Raw genomic sequence first — 25,000 nt, 5'->3', positions numbered from 1 at the left:
AGAAGTAGAAGAAGAAGAAGAAGAAGAAGAAGAAGAAGAAGAAGAAGAAGAAGAAGAAGAAGAAGAAGAAGAAGAAGAAGAAGAAGAAGAAGAAACTTAATGACTGAAGGAGATTGGAATAGGATGCTCGGTCGAACTCAGGATGCTCGGTCGAACTCCCAAAGAAAATGTGTCTCTTTGGCGCAGCAAAGATTATCAGGAGTGTTCTAAACACTACTGAAAGCTTGTGTATACTTAAGGTTACAGGTAGTAGCCTGCTAACCACATAGTTCCGACAAGGAATAATACCGAATCTGAGCCTAACCAAAATGATAGTAATGATGATGGTGATAAAACCCATAATTCTTTGTGGTCTATCACTATTTCTGTAGAGTTGGAAAAAGTGTTGCTTGAAGGCTGCAGACATATGCTTCAATTAGTGCAGTGCGCCCCAATCTGACTGTCCGAGACTGAATTGTGACTATGTTTCCACGCCACGTCTTGATCACCCGAGCCCATTGGGCGGCTTTCGTTTCTTCATGCTTTAGGGCATGAGCTCTAGCTCTGACAATGAAACCATTTTCTGCGTTGAAACAATGCTCGCGGTCCATTCTTTCAGTTAGCACGTTGAATGTAATGCCACCTCTAATTGCCCTTCTTGTTTACTGACAGGCTTCTTCTCCTTTAATCTATTTCGTTTTATCTTTACTAAATGTCATTTACTCATATTTAATTGCCTCCTTGGGGGTTCCCCACAACTTGTTATTGACTATTTCTCCCGTCATATGTCTCTTAACTAGCTCTCTAAAACCGGTCTCTGTTGTCTTTTGCGCCGGTAAATTTGTGTTCAACATCCAGTAGCTGGTTTCCTGTCTAGGAACCCTATCTAAGTCGACTGTGAAGATGACATACTTTTTATCTGTGTAGCCGAATAGTTTGAATTGTGGCCATATCTCAGCAAGTTACTTGAACGAATATGGTAACTAAGTACAATCTGGTAGATATCGTGGTTGCTCCAAGTCCGCACTGGCATTTGGAAGAACTAGATGGTATCAGTCAATCAGTTGGAAACACCTAAGTAAGTTTCCGAGATCTTTGCATCTCCATTTATGGGTTAACTCTGCAAAATCCCATGGTGTGTCCAAAATACCATTCAAATTTCCTCCTACAATTAAAGAGCAAGATTTCCTATCAACAATAATAATAATCCATTCAACACGGCCTGAAATATTTTGGGTGGGAGGAACTAGTCGGTTTCATTGACCCATAATAACAACTTTTATTTTGTATTTATCTAAGCAGGAATGACACCAACGTTTTTCTTAATGAGGTTTTGAATACCTCCATACAAAGTGAAATATTCTTTAAAGATAACCTCAGCTGAATGCTATTCCGTTGAGAAGCTTACCAAGAGTACCATTTGTATTCATGTTCATATGTCCATCTTTCAAGAACATCTTCCTTTAGCACTGTTACCATCATTTCAGCTATACACTAAATTTCGGTTGTAAATTCTTAGATTCTTGACCAATTGAAACGTGACATTTATTTTAAGATTGTTAAATACAGAACTTCTACTGGTGTAGACAGGTATCCCCTTACTAGTGAAACTCACTAGGATATAGACAAGATAAATTTGAACTGCAGAACTACTTATGAATATTTTGTTAAGGCAGGCAGAATATTAAATTTTACAAGATAAATGAATGTAATTGTCTTAACACACTAAACCATGGAACCGTTTACTGAAAAAAATTAATGCAGTTCAAAAATCGAAAACGAATTAAATTATAGGGCTAAAGAAAAATACAGAAGAAAGTGTGAGCAAGCTGTAAAGTGAAAACGCGTCTAATATGCGCATATTTTCACATGCATGCACATACATCTATACACGCATGTACCCGCACACATACGTGCGTATATAGATGTATGTGGGTGCATGTGAAAAAATGCGCATATTAGACGCGTTTTAACCTTATAGCTTTCTCACACTTTCTTCTGTATTTTGCTTTAGCCCTATAAATTTTTTTTTGCGTGCATGTGTATGGGTGCGAGGTTGTTGAGTGCGTGTTTGTAGGGGTGTGTATGCGGGTATATATATTTATATGTACATATATGTATAGTCTTTGGCGAGTATATGGGTGAGCATGTGTGTTTCAAGCGAGGGTGGTTTAGTATATACATATACGGATGTGTGCGCTTACGCGAACACTATAGAGTTTTTTACTCCCTTACTTGTACCCCCTTCCCTTACTTAGGAGACTATAACTCTTTTGTCTTAATAACGGTCAATCACACAGTAATTTCCCTTTGTTTAACGGTCATTTTTCTCAAGAATTTTGAATGGCCGGATAACTGAAGAGATTTTGGCGTGGATTCCCGACCCGGCATCCGAAACTCGGAGTTCTATCATGGCTACCGAATAAGTGTAACATAATTTTACAGATAAATTCCTCTATTTACATAATATCGAGGTCTCTTTCTTTCTTTTGTTGTCCTTTCTATGAATATCAATATATATATATATATATATATATATATATATATATATATTCGCCATGATAGATCGTTAGCCACTACACATTCTTTTTTCTCTCCGTGTTTCTCTCCGTGTTCTGTTTGTGTCCCTTTCTGTGGAAAAGCGTAGGCTCGGAACGTTAAAGACTTTTTCACTTCCCGAGCTTTATACTAATACATCTGTTTGTTTTCTACACCACCTTTCTTCGTCTTTTGTTGTTTGTGAATTCTCCCTATATATATATATATATATATATATATATATATATATACAGGTATGTGTGTGGGTATGTTTGTGTCTGTGCGTGCGAAACTGAAGTAATATTTAATTTAAATAGGTACCTATATACCAAAATTAATAGTCGATAGACTGTTTACACCAGTATTTGTCCTAAAATTACCTGCCTTACGGATTGCAGTGTTGAAACACAATTTATATCAGAGAGAGAGAGAGAGAGAGAGAGAGAGAGAGAGAGCTGAAGAGGGAGAGGGGGGATAGTTTTATTTTTTATTTTTTTAGAAATATTGAAAAATTTTAGTAAACATTCTCTTGATGTTCAACCGACTTGTTCTCTTTTGCTGTATTGATGTGAAACATGGACATTATCTTCAAAAGAAGCTATGATGTTTGGATGCTTCCAGCAAAAGTGTCTTTGACAGATTTGTGAAATATGTAGAAAAGAGTGCGTAAAATGAGGTTTTGAGTTAGCGAATGTTGTAAGCCTGGAATCTCTCGTACCACGTAGCACACTGAGGCGGACTGGTTATATAGTCACTACGGTTGAAAATAGAAGTCCAAAGTGTCTACTCAATAAGAAACTGTGCTCCGAGAAATGCCTCCCTTCACTAACCGAAAAGCATAATATACATGTTAGAATTTAGGGAAATATATCTAATAGGGCATCATAGAGAAATTATATACTGACTCCATTCGTACATTTTGACAAAAATCATATGAAATTTACAAAATGGAAACAAGTTATAAAGAAAGAAAATATCTTACTTATTAAGTGTCTCATGAAATATTCAACACGTAACCCAGTTACTCTTTCTAAGGTCATACCATATTAGCCACTGAAGACTACATGAATCAAAGCAAAATAATATAATGGCCATATTCATTTAATAATTATTTAATCATTTATTAAGCATTGTCTTTCCGTCAGTGGTTGAAGAAGACGCCCTGATGCAAAATGTTTCTGTCTTTCCATAGAAAAGGATCATATGTAAGAGTTGTTGTAAAAGCTGAAAATGATCAGCTAGTCAAAAAGGTCCTCGCCTCATTGAAGTTCATTAACAATGCGTGAAATGTATGTATGTATGTATATATGTACAAATGTACACACTTATTTGTGTATATATTCATTGCTGTCTATGACTCCTCTGATATTCATCATATATTCAGTAGCATCCATGATATTTTAAAACCAGGCGCCACCAACATCATGCATTCCTTTCTACAAGTCTCCTTTCTTTCTTTCCCTAAATAATATTCTTTACTCACTTCTCTTCTTTATCTAAGATTTCTCAAATTTTCGTTTTCTTAACAACTATCAAAACTTTGCACATCCTACTTTCATCAATCTTCACACCATCTTTCCTACTCGTGACTTCTCTTTCTTTCGCTTAAATAACTCTCTTCACACCTGCTTTTATCTATCCCGTGTATTAAATTTTAATTTATGATATTTAACCATCTCTTCTCACACTTCTCAATTTGCTTTCCCGAAACATAATTTTCATACTTTGCTAATACTTTTTTCCAGGTTACTATGATTTATTATTAGAGAGTAAAACTATAATGTATTATATTTTACAATGTTACTATTGCACATTTAATGAGAATGATGTTGTTTTTCATGACTGGAAGAACTATTTTATAAAATATTACTATTTTTATACAAGTTTAAATACAATTCATTAACTTGTGTAGGCCAACATTGTATTTTGCTCGATTTGATGAAGGCGCGCTGCTTCGTCGTTAGGGGTATTCGGCTCATGAATGTTGGGTCATGAGTTCGATTCCCGGAGGTACAATCTGTCCTTGAGCAAGAGGTTTTATTTCACGTGTCTCCAGTCTACTCAGCTAGAAAAAATGAGTAGTACTTGTCTTTCAAAGGGCCAGTCTTGCAAATTCTGTGTCACACTGAATCTGTCTGAGAACTACATCATGGGTTCGCGTGTCTGTAGATCGCTCAGCTACTTGCACGTCAATTTCACGACCAGGCCGTTCCGTTGATCGGATCAACTCTAACCCTTGTCGTCGTAACCAACGGAATGCCAGTTCTTTTTCACTCCATTCTTTTAATATAGGCATAAAAAACAAACTTGAAAGCCATTTTATTTAACTTTCCTATAAAGACCATATTGTGTAGTCATATATGCCGATACGTCACTATATTTTACCAGTTCTACACTTCTGAGATACACCAGAGACCGTGAATATCTCCCTTATTTGTCGCAATAAAATTTCTTTTTACAGACTTAAAACCTTTTGCTTTATCTTAAAAATGTTCGCAAGCTATTGGAAATGTCCAGGTAATATACGTGAATTTTCTTTACGTTGTTCTTAATTTGTTCACTACTCTCGAAGTATAATCATTCTAATATAATTCACCCATTTCACGAATATATATTTAACTTCAATTTATTGCCAGCGTGTGAATCCGTCATGGAATTCCATTCGAATTATAAAGAATTCCCTTACGCCAACAGTCTAATTATAATTTCTGTTATAATATTAGAATCCCATAAGGTACACTAATTTATTCTAGCCTCCTAATAGCTACCACTAAACATTTCTTTACTAGTTAGAAGTTATACCATAACTTTTGACTTACCAAGACAGCTTCCAGTAGTCACTGTCCATTTCCGTTTATTTTGCCTTTATTCGCATCAATTCAACATCATTATTAAAGGTAAAGCTTGCTTAATGTTTCTATTGCATTATTTTGATTAAATTTTATTTAAATTATTTCAATAATCGAAATTTTTACGGGTAGTGAGTAATGTAATGTAAAAATGAAAATGCACTTACAGTATCGTAAATACACACGGGCACACGCGCAAACACACACACATAAATCCCAGGATCTGAAGCTGACACACTGAAAGAGACGTGTAGTTACAAAGTATTAAGATGCATCACTTTTAAAACATTATAAACTCCATTTGTGATGAAATTTTCCATCAGAGCTTTCCATGACAACTTAACTCACAGCCTAAATATCATTCAACACACGTGTACGTAGTTTAGAAGATAGGCTCAGATATACGAAGGTCCAATGAATCCTAAGCAGGCCGAAATTTCAAAATAACTATCAACTAAACTTTGTTAAAGATATGCATGGATACGTACACACACACACACACACACGCGCACGCACACACACAAACACATACATACTGTGTGTGTATAAATATGCATGTATATTTACCTATATGTGCGTATACATATATATATACATATATATACGTACATATACATATACATACTTATATACATATATAGATATACATATATACATATATCACCATATCGCGGTTCACCTATCGCAGTTTATTATTTAAGCTTACGTCAATTCCTCCGTGGAGTTTTGTATTTATAATGAAATAAATATATACAAATTATAAAAAACAATAACAGAAAAATATATACAGTACAATACTGTTTCTACGCGGATTTCAGCAATGGCGAGGGTTTTTGGAACGTAACACCGCGTTAGTCGAGGGAATACACGCACACACACACACACACACACACACACACACACACACACACACGCACACACACACACTTATCCATCGCTTAACATCCATCTATTTCTATGAAACTCTGTAAGATTTTGATTGTTTTATTTTGTTAACACAGCCTGTTATTTCATAAATAATTGTCCATAAATTTTAGATATTTTACCTACTTATATTAACCAGTTTTTCGGCTAAACTATTTCAATAATCGTCGCTTTGTTGAAGCCAAGATGGTAAGATTTTAAATTCATTTTTTTTTTTTTTAATATTTGCAAAGCAACATTTAATATAAAATTCATGCAGCTTAAATACAAATGGCCTTTTAGGGAATGCAAAATTTATTAACTTTGTCCCAATTTTATTTCAGAAAGTAGATTTCATATTGGGAACATTTTAATTGGGGAATTATTGAAATTGTAGTCTTACTCAGCGAAAGTGTAATAAATAATATTTCTATATTTTTTAACTATAAAATAATGAAAATATTTTAAATCAGAGTCTGCAAACTCAGTGCATATCTTGTACACTATTTCATTTACAGAGATAAGTTAATTTCAATAAGCAACATTTATAATAAAGGATCTATTTTCATTATCATGAAGCGACGATTTTATGATTCCAAGGAGGGTTATCTGCTATTTCTAGCAGGTGTAGATACCAGAGAAAAGCTCATGTATTTGTAAGTGCGGGCGTGTATGTTAGCAACTTTTGTAACACAACAAGAATATCAAAGAGAATGTGATTTATAAGTTTTCTCTCTGATATGTAAGGGAAATCACTTAGCTTATCCTGAATGTGTGTTGGCACTCCGTTGCTTACGACGTCAAGCGTTCCAGTTGATCCGATCAACGGAACAGCCTCCTCATGAAATTAACGTGAAAGTGGCTGAGCACTCCACATACACGTGTACCCTTAACGTAGTTCTCGGGGGTATTCAGCGTGACACAGTGTGACAAGGCTAACCCTTTGAATTACAGGCACAACAGAAACAAGAAATAAGCGTGAGAGTAAGTTGTGGTGAAAGAGTACAGCAGGGTTCACCACCATACCCTGCCGGAGCCTCGTGGAGCTGTCGGTGTTTTCGCTAAATAAACACTCACAACGCCCGGTCTGGCAATCGAAACCGCGATCCTATAACCGCGTTCCACTGCCCCAAACACTGGGCCATTGCGCCTCCAGTAGCTTATACTACCTCATACATAAAGTAGCAAATCAGAAATGTCAGGGAATCATTTTTATTCATAAGATGGGTTTTGTCACGATTTTTTTGGAAATTTACAAATTTTTGTATATCAACAAATATTTAAGTGGACTATATTATATTTGTTTTAGAAGCAGCAGAATTTAATGTTATACAGAGTAATTTGTTGTGTGAAATACTTTCTCATCACCAAAAATAAGTAGTTCTAAGTGTTACAAGAAATTCCATTCAATAAAACCAAATACGTTTAGAACAACTTTACTGCTGAATAAGCTGTTTTATCGACTGAAATTTGCTATTTTTGTTACCTTTCTCTTTCTTGTTGACTGCCCGACATTTTCATCTGCTTCCTTTTTTCATACAATTTATTGTTTAGTAGAGTGTGAAATATTTATAAGCATTCTATTTTCAGTGGTAACAAAAAATTATTTTGACCAAAAATAAAATATGAACATTATTTTTCTTGCATTGCTTATGTGAAGGCAATAAAATTGAATACATCGACAGCTTTTTAACTTGTTTCGCAAAATAAATTTCGGGAAAATCTTTGATCGCGTATTTATGAAGGAAATCGGCAAATTATGACGTCATAATAGAAATGTATCAACATTTTTAAACGAAATAAAATGTTAAGGAAAAATATCACATATAATACCTACTTTTAATTTGCCGTGTTGAAAATTCGATAGAACTAACGTCATAATAAATAATTTTCGCATTCTACAAAACGCCTGGTTTCGTGAATTCATTGAAATAGCGTGACGGACAGTCAAATGAACGAATAATCAGAGAAACATGACTTTTTAATATAAATTTGAGCCTATTTCACGTTTCTAAATGTTTGATTTTGATCAATACGTCATTACTTTTCTTACACACGCAAAAAAAACTATTTCCTTCATTTGTAGTCCAGCGATATATACATAGATGTTAAAGTGGAAAAAAAAGTGATCTTACTCGATATTATATTGCTTCGGTTTCAAAATACGGTTACAAATCGACTCACTTTTAAAAAAGGAACAAGTTCTAAAGGGCCCCACACACACACACACGCACACACACACACCAGCACTCACTCAAATATGTATGTGTGTATGCATATGTGTGCGTGTGTGTGTGAGTCCCCATCTTTTCCCTTTTAGTTGTATTTGCACTTACTACGCCATTGTCTTCATTATTTCTCTATTTTATCTCCCTCATTTATATCACTCACATCCCCCTCAACTGCACTCATCTCTGCTAAGCATTTCCACACCGCACCCGTTACACAAATATGCTCTATTATATGTGCACACAACACCTTACCTCTTCCTCCCTTACTAACTGCTCTCTTCATAACTTTTCCTATAGAACCACAGTCCAACTTGACCCCCACAATTCTTCTTCGCTTTCCTTTCTTTCTTCCTCCCTTCTTCCTGTCTGTCTGATGAAAGACTCTAATGTCCGAAAGGTTTAAAACGGATTTTGATTTTTACATTCCATGCATGAGAGTAATTGTAAAAATTTGTCCCCCTTGTATTTTCTTGTTTTGCTTTGTTTCACACTTTCATATCACACACACACACACACACACACACACACACACACACACACACACACACACACACACACACACACACACACACATACACACGTATATGTATATAATATGTTGAGAGGCATATTTTCCAATAATCTTTCATTGAAATTACAACTGTCCTCTAACTTTAATTTTCTTTATCACGATTTTTCATATTTTAGAATGATATCTTTGAAATTTTTAACAACATATTTTTCAGACACATTCTTAAAATATCAAAATTTTGTAGTTGCCTAAGCCATGCTTCACTGTACTTCTGTGGTAAAAAGTGGTTATCTACTGGCGTAAACTTACGGGTGTTGAATTTCCATCCTCACTCGACACCATAACAGACACATTAACGCCTCCTTCACCATTGCACACATATATACAAACACAGTGAAAATTATGTGGTGTAGTCGAGTGAATTTAGAGGATTGACAATAAGTTAATTAAATCAAATCACTGTCTGTGATAATCTATTCTTAATGATTCTTTCTACTATAGGCAGGTGATAATCTATTTTTAATGATCCTTTCTACTATAGGCAGAAGCCCTGAAATTTGCATGGAGCTGGTAAGTCGATCACATCAAGCTCAGTACTTGACTGCAACTTAATTTATCGAACCCAGAATGATGAAAGGTAAAGTCGACCTGAGTAGAATTTGAACTTAGCGAAATACCGCGAGGCATTTTGCCCGTCGTGCTAATGATTCTGCCATCTCACCACCTTAAAATCTATCTTTAATAATAGCAATTATGCATAGTGTTCGAAACGTCATTTATATGCCATGTTTTCACACAGCCACTCTTCATTACTAGAGTATGGATTCATAACTTTAACAAACTTCACATCTTTAAAAAAAATATCCGTGAATAATAAATGTTCATGTAACTTTCGTAAGCTCTCTCCATGCGATACCAACTTACTTTATTATGCAATAGAAGCTTTTTGAGACATTTTTCATAGCATATAATAATGAATAATATCGAAAACCGGATGCATACTTGCAGATAATCGTGAAAATCGCAGCGGAGTATTTTTTTACAAAATATAGTCTGTATAATTCCGAATGTATACTGCAAACATCACATTCTATTTTCTGTTGGAAAGCCGACATCCTTGGAATCTACCAATCATGATTTGCAAAACTTTCTTTCAATGGCTTAAAGAATTATAGTGAAGTGCCATTAAAGTGAAGCGCCATTAGAGTAAAGCGCCATCATGTTGTTAAGGTGAATTGCATCCTATATCAAATACTTTCCAAACAAAAGAAAACCGTTGGAGGTTTTAAGACATTTTGACGAATAGAAATCTATGAATAATGCATGTTTTACTGTGGCTACGTTTGTTACATTAGGAAGTATTTATTCGCCTTTATTCATCCTACTGGATCGAAGACTTACTTTTTCTTCAATAATTTTGACTGTTCATCAGTATGACATTGCACTGTGGTGTTATGCAGTGGCATAACTTCAAGAATATGTTCAGATATCTTCCCTATAACGGTTTCTATGACTTCATTAACGGCTGGTACAATAAACATTTTAACCGTATTTGGTACTCCACTCCTAACTACGTTAAAAAGATATATTGCTAGAAGCATCACTCTCCGTTTTAATATTAGTATGTCATGATAACATGAAAAATGACAGGAACGTTAGGCACGTTTCAAAACCTTTCAATGCCTTGAAAAGTTCATGTTTATATACTTAACATGAATGTTTCCATTTCGGGTATCTTTCATCTTTGAACACTACATTACATCATCACAAAGTATTTTGACATAACAAACAGATACTGATTCATTAGCGATCGAATAAATAAAATCTAATTTCATATATTTCTCTAAATATTGCACACATTTCTTGCGCATTGAGTGGTGACAAGCTGTAAAATTAATTATCTACAATAAAACAACCCAAACTTCTTAAAGAGGAATGCCATATAAAACAGAAATTGGCCTCTCTAAAGTTGGCTAAATAAATAACAAATCTATAACTAAATTGCAAAATTACACATTTCAATAAATCTTTTTGTACTTGTTATTCGAAGGATCAATTTCTTCATAGAAACATAAAACACACACACGTGCAAAAGTGTGCTTGTGTTTTTATATATGCTTATATTTTAGGTGCATACATACTGATATCCATCCATCCATCCATCCATCCATCCATCCATGCATACATACATAAGTATATACATGCATACACACATGCATACACATACATAACACATATATACATACTGAGGTACATCCAATCATACATATAGGCATACCTACCTACCTACTTACAGACATACGTACGTACATACATACGTACATGCATGCATGCATGCATACATCTATCCATCCATCCATCCATCCATCCATCCATACATACATACATACATACAGAACTGGCCAGATATCTATGGGCCAGATAAACAGTGTGCAAATCCGGTACCCAAGATACACTTTCAGTTTCATACATAATTATTGGACCAACACTACATCGACCAGTCTAGTGCAAAATATGGCTGAGCTTGGAAGATGGAGATCTTGGGGAGAGAATGCAAATCCTTATTTCATAAACTACAAATTTCACAAACTACAAAAATCTTCCAGACCATCGTAAGATTTAAATGATGATGGTTAAAACAAGATACTTACCTTCACAACTTAGCTACGCCGTAGGAGCTTCGTTAAAATTTACTCTGAACTGAAAAAGCAAAAGAGAACATACATAAATACATACAAGACTTGGAGGGCTGCTCCTTGAGCAATACTCTTCGTCTGATAACGTTAAATACATGCCCAAAGAAGTCGCACAACTCTACCGCAACATATCATGAAATGAACGGATGAGCCTACATGAGCAGAAGACTATGCATGGATATGTTAGTAGAAAGCTCGGTGATGATAGTAACATCGATCATCAAAGCATTTCTTCATGAACGAATAGCCGAATTACTACCTCACACTTTGAAAGGTATGCGTTTGCAATCCAGGAAAAGGAAATATCAAACAAATACTTGATGCACAAAAGGGATAGAGATGCAGGAAAAGCCGTAAAATGTGACGACCGATGCAGAATTTGTGGATATCACACTGAAGATATCACTCACATCATAAGCAGCTGTCCGGAAATGTCATCACGGTCTTATCTACTGAGACTTGACATTGTAGCTAGAACATTCTATAATGAAATCTGTCGGAAGGATAATTCCGAGGACAAAGAAATAAAGACCCACAATATGATAGAAGTCATAGCCACACATAATAAAAAGGAACACTGGTGGAATGTACCAGTGAAGACCTCAACACAATGTAAGTACAACAAACCAGATATAATAATTTGGGACAGAGAAGAGAAACTGTGCACAGTTGTGGATGTTGAAAAGCTGAAGATCAGTGGAAAAGAGAACACCAATGCTGAATTATTGAGAAATCTGCAGTTACTCTATCCAGATTACAATCTTAATCCTTATCCTTTATCAACAATTTCAAGAAATTAATATATTTTCCTCCGTTGTTGATGACATCATGCCGATGACTTTGACTGTAGAAATCACAGAGTCTCAGCTCGAAGAGTTCATCGAGTCACGTCTTCAGTTCCACGGCATTATTGAATGAAATGTCTCGCACTCTGTTGAAGAGCGCCGAAAGGATAATAATTCGAAAGTGCTACATTAGGAGGATACGGTGGCGGTGTTAGAATGTCCTATACGAGCTCTGAACAGAATTTTTGGTCAACTTAGCGATGTAAGTTCGATCGTTGTCGTGTTGAAGAATGGTTTCATCGATTGGATCGTTTCGGCTAGATTGCCTTATTGAGCAGACGGATTTGCTAAACGTCAAGCTCTACATTGACCGTGTGATTGTTTGCATGCATTTTGAGGAGCGTTATCCCTTCCCAGTCCCACCAAGCGCAGATCACGGTAATGGAGGAATTCAACTCTTGCTTGGTTCGAGACGCTGCTCGTCAGTATCTAGCCGTTCTTCTCTCCAATTCATAATTGACCTAAAGCCGCAATTTGTCATCGTCAGTGATGATTGGATAAAGATTAGCCTGATATAGAATTGAGGGAGCGAGCAAACAGACGGCCGTAGAGGAGACTAGAGTTTGTTTCATTCGTTTAGAGAGCGTGAAACTTAGGCATTGATGTTTTGGACTTCTACTATTGAGTGAAGGTGACGGCCGAATTTATCACGAGATAGAACTGGGAGCATTTTCTTGATTGGCGTGGGTCATCGTGGATAAGCTAATTCTACAAATCCTCTCACGAGCTGAAGTGGTGGCCGGTACGCAGAGATAATGTGAGGTTGAATTTCCCCTTCTCTTAGCATGGAAATCAAGTCTGCGCAGTTCTTTCAGTAATGGCAGTTTCTCCATACACAACACAAATACCGCGAGCAGCTTTGGTAGCTTTGGTATTTTCATTGAAAACGAAGAAATGTAGGTGTCGAAAATGGTTAATTTATTTAGTTTTGCTTTGCTGTCTATTATCCTCTATCTAAAATGAGGTAAAAAAATTATATAAATATGTAAATTCATAACAAAATTATAGAAGAAGAATACAACTACAGAACAAAGTATATTATTTAATGTTAATTTTAAAAATAAATGGTAAGAAGTAAACTAATATATTTGTTTTAAGTTCACAGTGGTAAGATTTCGAAGTCGATCTCGAATAATTTTGGGCGTTTGTCATTTTCTCTAACTTCTGTATGACCTATAATATAGATCCTATAATTTCTGAGTGAAATAGGATAGTGAAATCGGAGCAATTAATGAAGTCCGTCGAGAGGATGGTGTCTAATTTACAAGCCATGGTTTGGCACATTATGTGTAACGCTGAATTACGTTAGAATAGTTAGAATTACGTTAGTATGGTTAGTTCAGCTTCTAAACGGTAAAGCAGGATCCGATTATTCATTCTGAGGATCATATGAAATCTAATCTCCGAGTGACATACATATATCCCCCCTCACTAACACATTCACGTTACACACACACACACACAAAGATGTATATTTGTATAGACATCTACATATATTCACGTATATATGTGTGTATGCGCCCGGGCACGTGTGTGTGTTTCTACATTAAGAGTTCGTAATTGAATAGATATTTTATAGATTAGCTCAATTAGTTACATGATTAAAGTATTGCTGAAATTTATCCAGGAAAGATTTATATTCAACATAAAGATGTAAGCAATAAATGAATGTCTTGTAGAGTGATTTTTAGACAAGGAGAGCAAACCTGCAAAGGAAGCGATTAAAAAAACCACAGGATGTAGAATAATTCTATGAATCGAATGTTTGCCGATGCTCTGTAGAATTTATTGGGTATTTGACACTGTAAAATCTACAAAATTGATTTATTGCCTAAAAAAAACACGAATTATGTGACAGACATTTAATAACCAAACACGAAATCTATTGCAAAAGAAAAACACTGTTAAGAACTGAACGGAAAGTCCTTAGAATGTATAATTAATATAGGAGTTAGACAAAGCTGTGTATACAGGCCAAGTTAATATATACAAAGAAATCTTCATAACACAGATATAGCATGTATAGTAATGAGTCATGGATCGCTTACACATCTACTTACGTTGCAGAAATGCGATAGGAAGGTTGTGGATTGAATCTATGAAGACCAACAACCATATATATGCAGAAGACACTGGCTTGTTAATTTCTAATAAAATTATCGCTACGTTACCTTTCATGACAAAAAAGGGATCTATAGAATGGAAATAAATGTCCTTAATCCAAATGAGTAGTAATCAGCCAGGATCAAGTAAACAAGTATAAATATTACTATTGCTAGAAAGCCAAACGGATAGCAAAATTGATACCCACAAAACACCAAAAAAAACAAACAAACAGAAAACGTGAAATTCTCAAAGCTAGTTTGAAAATGCTAGAAAGCTATTTAGAAATTTACCAAAGATAGTAACATCAAGAACAATTAATATAAAATATAGAAAAGTTTAGAATCATACAGATTATTAAAAAATGCGGGTTTACCAAAATACGTTCGTAAAGTAAACAAGAAACCATTTAGATGAGGGAAAATGTATGAGTAGAAGTACCATAAACTCAGAAATTTATATTAGATATTACTAAAATGAGAAAATTAAATTATGCATTTCGTAGATTAATAAAATCAAGAACGAGATAAATGTAAAATAAGCCAAATGTACAAGTGCAGCTCAAGAAACACAAAGATGGTTATCCTTGGTACTTCGTGCTGAGCTCGATTGAGAATCTTATGATGACGACGAGATGTGACGATAATGATGATGTCGACTACGATGTCGGCGATGATGACGATAACGATTATTACAGTGCAATATATATATATATATGCACATGCACCTATACATACAGGTGGATGTCGGTATGCACATACCTGTACGTATATATGCATATACTCATTTACTTTTGTTTTTACATGATTGAACGCAGCGTCTCACAAAAATTGTAAGTAGTTTTCGTAAACTTATCCTCCGACGCTACTCTATCTCTTTCTCTTTCTCTTTCCTTTCTCCCCCCCCTCGTTCTTCCTCTGTACTACTACGTATCTCGCCTTACCCCTCTTGTTCTTCCTCTGTTACTATTACGTATCTCCTTTTCCCCCTCGTATTTCCTCTCTTTCTCTTTTCCTCTCGTTGCTCACCTATTCTTCTACTTCCTCCCTCTCTTTCTCCCTCTACCACTCTCTCTCTTCCCTTTACACCGGCATGGTCACATGCTTCCGGTCAATAATCCTTTCCTTCCTTGGCTTTCGCCAAGTAACGCACGCCACCACTTTGTCTCTCTCGGTTCCGTGCCTCATCGCGTTCATACACACATAATTTTTCTCGTCTGGCCGTAAAGCCTTTTCTGTTTGTTTTCCTGTCTTGTTTTTTGTCCGCCACTACATTCCTCCATGGCTAGATTTAATTTGCGTATACAAATTTAATCTGCGATCCATGGGACTAGCCGTTTTAACGATGCGTCCTGCCCGAAGCTCGTCGAAACGCCGGTGTTAAAACGTGGGTAGCTGATGAAGTAGAATGTTCTCTATGTGGCTCGTGTGTTCTCGTCTACGTTTGTTTGCAATGTCCTGTACCCAGATATGCACCTATACATACAGGTGGATGTCGGTATGCACATACCTGTACGTATATATGCATATACTCATTTACTTTTGTATATATATATATATTAATTTCCTGGTAATACCCACCCAAATCCACATCCTCAGCATTAAGCACAGTTCTATTTCTTTTTGAATCTTCTATATGTATTCACCTGCTTCCTTAGTCGGAATTTATTTTTGAAGAAAAACACTTCTGGTCTTCTTGAAGCACTGAAAACACTCCCTATGGAACATCTACAAAAGGAACTGAATGTGTAAGTGATCCGAGATTTGTGAGTATATATGCTACTTTCATGTTATGAAATTGGGTAAATGAAAATAGTTCATTGTTGCAGATGCCCGTGATTACCTCAACCAACTCAACATAATATCTGCTGTTTGTGATCTGGTTGATTATACATTTGGAGGCCTGTGCCGAATGATCAGCCTTCTCCTATCGAGTCAGAATTCATAACCACTCATAATGCAAGGTGAGACCAGAGGAGTTAGAGCTGGGATACTGCATGATAGCAAGTCTTATCTACATGCAACTTTTTGCTCTGAGGTATGCGATCCCGGGTGAAACCCAAAAACTGTTTGTTGAAACCCCAAAATTCTTTCCTTTCCACACTCTCATTGAAATTAAATTACATAATAGGACCCACAGAAGAGAATTACTTACTTTATAAGAATCATCGTTTTTAACTCTGAATTCTTTCTTGTCATAAGTAAGGTAAACGTTAATGTATTCTCGTGTCTAATGACATTGTACTATCGGCAGCTTGTATTCCTCTACTGACAGTTAGAAACATTCATTGGTATCAGCAGGTATTTTAGGCTTTGCGATAATTGATATTTTGTGTTAATTGGATAGAGAAAGCGCATCGGATGAAGACATTTTTTTTCTTTTTGTCTAAAAATCATTCCAGAAGTTCTGTTACAATTCTACGATGATACGTCAATCAATATTGGCAAGAACCGTCTACAGTTTCAGATATAGACATTCGAAACAGCTTCCGTTTGAAACGTTTTCCAAGGGTTTTACCATTCACTGATAAAATAAAATGCTACACAACTGATCCGGCAGGTAGCTGCTTTAGACTGTATATTTTTTCTGAATAAAGATTACATAGCCAAATGTAAGCAATCATTTGTTGAAATCTGTCTACAAAATATTTACTAGCTGGAAATACCAGCCATCTTTGTATCAACCATATTTTCTGCTTCAAATTAAGCCACAAATATGTATCGGGGAGCAGAGAACGCATATCAATAGAGATAAAAATCTTTCCCCGAGACTTCGATTGGTAATTTATGTAGATCAAGTTACGATTGGACTAGTAATGTCTGCTACTGTAAGGAAACCTGTCTCGATTCAGTTGATTCAATATACAGAGGAATATTTCCCATATGTATATATACATACATACGTGTTGTGTGTGTGTGTGTGTGTGTGTGTGTGTGTGTGTGTGTGTGTGTGTGTGTGTACAGGCCCCTTGTTTTTCGCAGTTATTTTGTTCCTAAAATAACCAGGTTGACCAATTTGATTTTACTGGTTTATAGAGGCTGTAGAAAAGCAGACATATCTGTAGCATATATATATATATATTTATGCGACCGCTTGAGTTAGCAAAAGTAGCAGCCAAATGAACTTGAAATTACAAAGAATCATCTTAAAAATTAATGCACCTGTATCTCTGCAAGTGTTGGTGTGCGACGTATAATACTTACACACAATCTTATCAACACACAATTGTTGTTATTTACTCACTTTAAAAAGAAAAGAGATTTATCTCCCCGAAAGCCTCCCACAATTTGTTTGTGCAGTGTTTTGAGAAACTCCTACATATGTAATTAAGCCTATACATAAGTGAACATACAATCACACATACAAAAACATACACACATATATATCAATGCAGACATAAGATATATTTAGCACAGCCATATTTATATTTGCTTGTATTTTGTATTGTATCATCTCCGCTTTGTATCAGAAGACAATTACTAAACCAAAAGAAACGTATACCGTGCTAGAGATTAAACTAATTATATACTCGTTGGTAATGAGCCAGAGTAATGAACGCTAGTAATAATATCTGTGTGTATTTGTGTGCGGGAGTATGTAACTTGTACACATTTCCATGTTCATGCGTTGTACGTGTCAAGGAGTGTGTGGTTGCCAATTTATTCTTATCAGTTGGTGGGTTTGCCTGTAGATTACACTATATATATCGGCTTTCAGGAGCCTGTGCTGAGAGGCAAGGCAAAGTAATTGGATTTGAAAAAAACATTTTTACTTGGATTTAAAAGGAATGATAAAAACAAAAGTGCATAAATTAATATATCATTAGAATTAATTGGCAAAATTAATCACTTTTGTAGAAACACTTTTTAATGATGACACATGACTTTGGACTATACTGCGCTATATTTCAAAACATTGGCTCAAAAATCTAACCTGAAAAAGAAATACATGTTTTTTACTCAAACTAACGAGTCAGCAACGAATTCTAATGCAATCAGTTGAACCGTTTATTATGACTGCATCCATCGTAAATGAAACCTCAAGGTATCACTTAAGAAAGGATTCTATATTCAAATCTAATCCATGTAATGACAGTAAAATATTCCGTATAATGATGACAGTGCGGCTGCGGATAAAAATATTGATTTCAAATTTTAGCACAACACCAGTAATTTGGGGGAGAGTGGAGTAAGTTGATTACATTGAACCTGTAACGTAGAGAAATAGACGGACATAGGAATGACGTGAAAGGCTCTAAGTCAAATCGACTAAGAAGCGAAAAGCTGGGTTAGCAAACTGTTTTTATTAGTGGTACGCTAAACATTCCAAGAAAAACACTAAGCTTCTTGAATAATTAAGAATCACGTCTCATGACACAAATGCCTTCGAGAGACTTAGAAAAGGGAGGTTATTCTATGATCTTTCTTGCAAGGGAAATCATTCAACTATTTAGGTACTTACAATACTACAAACCCAAGAGAGGGGAAGGCAAAGTCGACCTCGGTGGAATCCGATCAACAAGCGTAGAGACAGACGAAATGCAGCTAAGAATTTTTCCCGTCATGCTAACGATTCTGCCAACCCGCTGCCCTCTGTCGATAAAAAATATTAAGAGATGCCTTTTATTTTATATGGCTCAATTAGAAGTTTAAGGACGGTGTCCTTTCCAAAACTGGTGCGGAAAAATGAGGTTGCAATGACTGGAACAGAGTGATCTCCGCTTAAAGGAAGTAGAAATAAATTGTTGTTAAAGCGGATGACATGTTGATTCTACCACCAAATAATGAGCAATATCTATGCAATAGACTACAGCACCGTTTATTCATTGATATCTCTGTCCAAATAAAGATGACGCAAAAAGACCTATGGAAATATAATCTTAACATTTAATTCTTGGTTTATTGGTTTATAACATTGTTCATTTATAAAATTGAAATATTGTCTGTAAACGTCAATTGAGTACTGAGATACTAAAAGAACTAGCAGTTGATATGCAGTGATCTATTTCGAATTGTCCTTCGTGTCAACAACAACCGAGTCTGAACATGAAATACAACGTACGATTAAATGGAATCTGCTGAGTTGCGTTATTTTACTAATATGTGCTGGATCAGCACTTAATATATAACGAGCGACTACCATATTTTTTCGATCATGCTTTAGAGGAAAACACTATATGTGCTACAATTTATTACAAAAGTGTTGTACTCTAATTTCATAAAAAGAAAAAAATAAGAAAACAAACTCACTATCTATTATCCAATTAAGGGTGGTGAATTGTTAGAATGAACACCATCCTTCCAAAATCTATATTATTTGGAGACTAGCTTCTCACAAAAATTCTTAGGAATTATATCAGAATAGTTAATATATATATTCAAAATGAGACAATGACTGCATAGTGCGTTAATGAATTTGGCATCATGATTTCAGAGCAGTTCTACATATTTTACAGTGTACATCATTTTTACTATGCTCCATCACGTTAACCTTGAATTGCAGCGGTTATCTATGCTTTTAAAATGTATAGCTATGCAATACACGTGTTGGTATACTTTAGGATTCCACGCACTCACACACGCACACATACGCATGCACACATAGATATACATACATACACACATGACAGAATAAACACCACATAATACATCTAAGATACTTATTTTAGCTTACAAATTTTTATATTTTATATTAAAATACATTTTTATGTTTCAGGTTTTATATATGACTGTTTAAATATTTCGCGCGCAAAGGAATTGTCTAAATTTCAATGAGGTTGTATTGTGAGTCAATCTGAAGGTGGACATTGCGTAAAATCGCAGTAAAATATTGGGATCCTGCTTTTTACAGTTAATAGAATGCAATTCACAAGGGAGGTTAAAGAGTCACATCACCTCACCCAGATCGACCAGGGCTTACTGACAGGACCCTTCGCTTTGTTAAGAGAAGTGTGGACGATAATCCTCGTTGTAAGGCTTCTGACATAGCAGAACAAGTTGATGTCAGTCCCAAAACAGCTGTGAAGCATCTCCACAAACTTGGCTACTATGGCGAAACAGCAAGAAGGAAGTCACTTCTTCTATCAGGCAATATAAAGCAGATTGGAACAGTGAGATGGTGGAGAGGCCACTAGAATTTTAGGACACTGTCATATTCTCTGATGGGTCCAGATTTGCAGTAGTCTGTGAGACTGGTCAAGAGGACGTCTGGAGAGTCTGATCAAGAATTGGACGTGAAAGGATTGCAGCCATTAATGAAACACGGCGGCTATCCTGTGATGCTCTAAGGAGCAATTTGGAGCACTGGTTGATCAGTACTCGTGGAGTGTGAAGGAAACATAAACCCAGATAAATATGTATTCAAATTGCAGAAAGTATTCCTTCCAATTTTTTCCAGTACTGACATGATTAAAGAAGTTGATTTATGGAAGATGGTACTGCTTGTCACACAAGTAAAAAGACCCAGGACTAGTTGGAAGAGAATGACATTAAAAAGCTTCCATAGCCAAGCCAGTTATCAGATATAAAACCTATTGAACACCTGTGGGGCATCATGGACAGGACATTTCGCAAAAAGTATAAGAAAGCATCCTCAAAGCCAGATTTTCTGAGATTTCTACGAGAAATTCCTCAAGAGAATATTCATCATCTGATCAGTAGCATGTTTAATAGGGTACTTGCATTGAAAAATACAAAGGGCTTATAAAGAAGATATTCACATTATGATAATTAATAAATAAGTTGAGTGTATTATTTCAGATTTATAGAAATTTTATTTTAAAGATTATAATGGTGTCTATTTACTTCTTTCTTTTTTCTATTTCCATTGTATACCTATCAACATATTTGTAAATTAACATATTTTCTCACAAGGGCTGGTGACCTTTAACATTGCCTTTATCATTTTGGGGGTGGGGCGGGAGAAAGAAAGAAAGCAAAGCAGGGAGAATAGATAGAGAGAGAGGGAGGTTTCAGGACATTCAAGAAAAGGAGAAAAATAATAATAATAATAATAATAATAATAATAATAATAATAATAATAATAATAATAATAATAAATGATGGGGAAGGGATAGATAGATTAAGAGAGAGAGAGAGAGAGAGAGAGAGAGAGGATTCTTTTCAACTTGGTGTGGTCAATTCATTGACATTTCATTTCTGTTTTTTCTCTCTCCTTTCTTTCTTTTTATTTCTTCCATTGTGTGCCTATCAACATATTTGTAAATAAACAGTATTTTCTCATAAGGGTCGGTGACCTTTCAAAGGTGTCAATTTTAGGAAGCAGGTTAGAAGAAATAAGAAGAGGGTGTCGATGCCGTCATCACGGAAAAATAAAAAAAGAGTTCAAAGTTCAAAGTCCTATCAGAATGTATATTCTTTTACAATGTGTAGCCAGGTCCTATATTCTGTCTAAACATCGAAACATATAGGTTGCTTGGATCTTTTTTAAAACGGGGGCCACATTTTTCATTAATGTTTTACGTAGTGTTTTTGGTACCGAAAGACTTTCAAACTTCGTATACTTATCTATTTTGTGTTATAGAACAGAAAAATATTTTTGTATTCGAATTTATTTCATGTAAAAAATTGTCTTATTTCGATAATTTCAACCAATCACTGACGTCCATTCAGTCGATATACATTAAGTGCCGACTACATAAACAAACGATTCTTCGTTTTATTTGCTTTTTTCATTTTAAATTTGCTTTAACCCTAACCCTAACCCTAACCCTAACCCTAGGGTTAGGGTTAGAGTTAGGTTTAGGGTTAGAGTTAGGGTTAGGGTTAGGATTAATTGTTTCAGAATCGTTTGTTTATGTAGTCGGCACTTAATGTATATCGGCTGAATGGACGTCAGTGATTGGCTGAAATTACAGAAATACGACAACTTTAACATGGAATAATTTATGGATTTCTTTTTTTTTAAAGAAGACTAAGAGAAAAAGATGTTTTATATGACACATTCTACCAGTGTTCCAAGTTTCAAAGTGTTTCGTTAATGAAAAATGTGGCCCCCGTTTTAAAAAAGATCCGGTTGCTTAATGTTTAATTATACTGTGGGAAAGTATCACCTTATCAAATATAAGATAAAACATACATTAAAAAAATTCGGAGAATATGTTTCATTATCGGCAGGCCACAACACCGCACATTTGCTTAGCGATAAATAAACTTTTCTGTGGAGTGTTGCATTATTTCTATCTTATAATTAATGCTTTCCCGAATTATAATACAAACATTAAACAGCGTATAAAGAGTGTTACAATAATATGTCTTTGTCTAACTTTATTGGCATCAAATTTATTGCTTAAATTTTAATTTATTGCTTAAATTTTAATTTATATTGCCTTAAACATTTTCGTAAATGTATTCATTTCACTGAAATAACTGTCCATCATTTAATTCAAGAAGCTGATTCAACAGATAATCCAGTTAGTGGGCGGTTTAAAAGGAAGCACAAGGAGAAAGTGGAGAAATATAAACACGAAAAAAGAACGGTGTATATTCTATTGTCGATCGCTATAATATGAAACTGAAATGTAATAGATTAGTATAAACGGTTACACATTTACTATGATTTTATTCTAAAATAATTGAAGTGTAATATGGAATTTATGCGGAAATGTATATATACATACACACGCATATAGATGTGTGTATATACATACATACATATATATGTATATATATATATATATATATATATATATATATATATATATAAATATATATATATATATATATATATATATATATATATATATATATATATATAACGTTCTACATATTTGGAGGTATTGCGTATTTGTATGCGTGGGTGTGTGTTTGCCAGTCAGTAAAATAAGCGGCTGTATATATGTTCTAGGATGCAAAAAACTTCTAATTACCCGGAATATAAGCAGTAACTATAATAATTTTATGATTTGCTACTCTAGGCACAAGGACCGAAAGATTTGGTGAGGGGCCAGTCGATTAGATCAACCCCAGTGCGCAACTGGTACTTAATTTATCGACACCGAAAGGATAAAATCAAAGTCAACATCGGCGGAATTTGAACTCAGAACGTAAACACATACGAAATACCGCTAAGCATTTCGCAGGGGCATGCTAACATTTCTGCCAACTCGCCGCCTTGCTAATAACAAATATTGAATTGCGCAAGGTGTTTAAATTTCACTTAAGACATATGAATTTTAATGAAAATAATGTAAACTTACTTTACAATAATTAGTTTAAACAATGGAAGGTATTAATGATAGTAAACATCAAAACAGCTAATATTGTGCAGCTAAAATAATTGCTACTATACACTAACAGAAAATAGGACCAATGAACAAATTATTTGAACGCGTATGGAACGCATATGAGGCGAGTTTATGGAAATCTCAGACAGACAAAAATACACACACGTATATATGTGTATATATATATATACATATACATCTATAATATAAATCCCGTTCTGTGTTTGTGTATGTGTGTGTAAAAGATTATAACAGCCGTATTTTTCAACTGATTTTTCTCCACACGAGGAACATGCATTATGTTCCAGAATAGTTTTAGACTCAAGCCGACAGCAGAAAACCACCCAGAGGGTGGTCTTTCTGCTATGTTTTTTTATTAATTATCAATAGCAATAGCTTTATATATTTGAAAGAGAGAGAGAGACACACAGAGGGAGAGAGAGAGAAAGAGAGAGAGAAACACAAAGAGAGAGAGAGAGAGAGAGAGAGAAAGAGAGAGAGAGAGAAAGGGTGGCAGGTTACTAAAATGCAGACCCACACACGATAAAGATGTCAAAATTGCATTTCTGTATTCCTTAGTGTGAAGAACAAGCATCGTCTTATACTTCTTAAAATCATGTTTTTAAAGTTGAATATATTAATTCAATATAACTAAGCTCATATGTGAGTTAGATACAAATTAGTGTGATTGTATATACGTGTTACGTTTGTACGTATTCGTGTGCTTTTGTTCGTGAGTTAACATCAAAAAATGAAAGAAACAACTAACATTTTCACTTAAAGACATTGTAAAGTAGAAGCCATAGGCGTTTACTAAGGACTCCAAATGAGAAGGGGAGATAATCTCCTAAATTCAGTAGTAACAAGTGAAAAGCTGTGAACCGCTGTTTCTGCTTTAAAAGGCATCATGCCAAAAGCAATCGCCTTCCATGATTACGGACAGACGTAAGAATTCGATATACAGTAAACAATTAAGAATATTTATAGCATGGGAGAATTTGCATAAATGATTGAAAGTGTGCCCAGGGAAATAATTCAGTAAGGCTAGTATACATGACGGAAAACGGTGTACTAAATACCGAACAACACAAATTTACAAGA

At 35.0% G+C, this 25,000-nt stretch overlaps 2 long non-coding RNA genes across 7 annotated transcripts in view; one reads left to right on the top strand and one right to left on the bottom strand.

Moving 5' to 3' along the window:
- The window catches only part of LOC106872892 (uncharacterized), a 51,500-nt gene extending 43,429 nt beyond the window's left edge, over nucleotides 1-8,071 (bottom strand). For 4 of the 6 annotated variants that reach the window (XR_016241482.1, XR_016241480.1, XR_016241483.1 and 1 more), the window contains exons 1-2: nucleotides 7,756-8,071; nucleotides 5,534-5,603 (exon numbers count right to left, since the gene is read on the bottom strand). This is a non-coding gene — a long non-coding RNA (uncharacterized LOC106872892). The remainder of the gene's footprint in view (nucleotides 1-5,533; nucleotides 5,604-7,755) is intronic. The other 2 variants (XR_001409810.3, XR_001409811.3) reach the window with 2 other exon arrangements.
- Nucleotides 1-25,000, top strand: part of LOC128247578 (uncharacterized) — a 189,238-nt gene that overhangs the window by 26,077 nt on the left and 138,161 nt on the right. The gene's annotated exons all lie outside the window — the stretch shown is intronic.

This window comes from Octopus bimaculoides, chromosome 4 (genome assembly GCF_046866305.1).
Source record: "Octopus bimaculoides isolate indiv1 chromosome 4, ASM4686630v1, whole genome shotgun sequence".
Classification (NCBI taxonomy): Eukaryota; Metazoa; Mollusca; class Cephalopoda; order Octopoda; family Octopodidae; genus Octopus; species Octopus bimaculoides.
The sequence above is the reverse complement of the archived record's forward strand: the minus strand, read 5'-3'. Positions and strand labels throughout refer to the sequence as shown.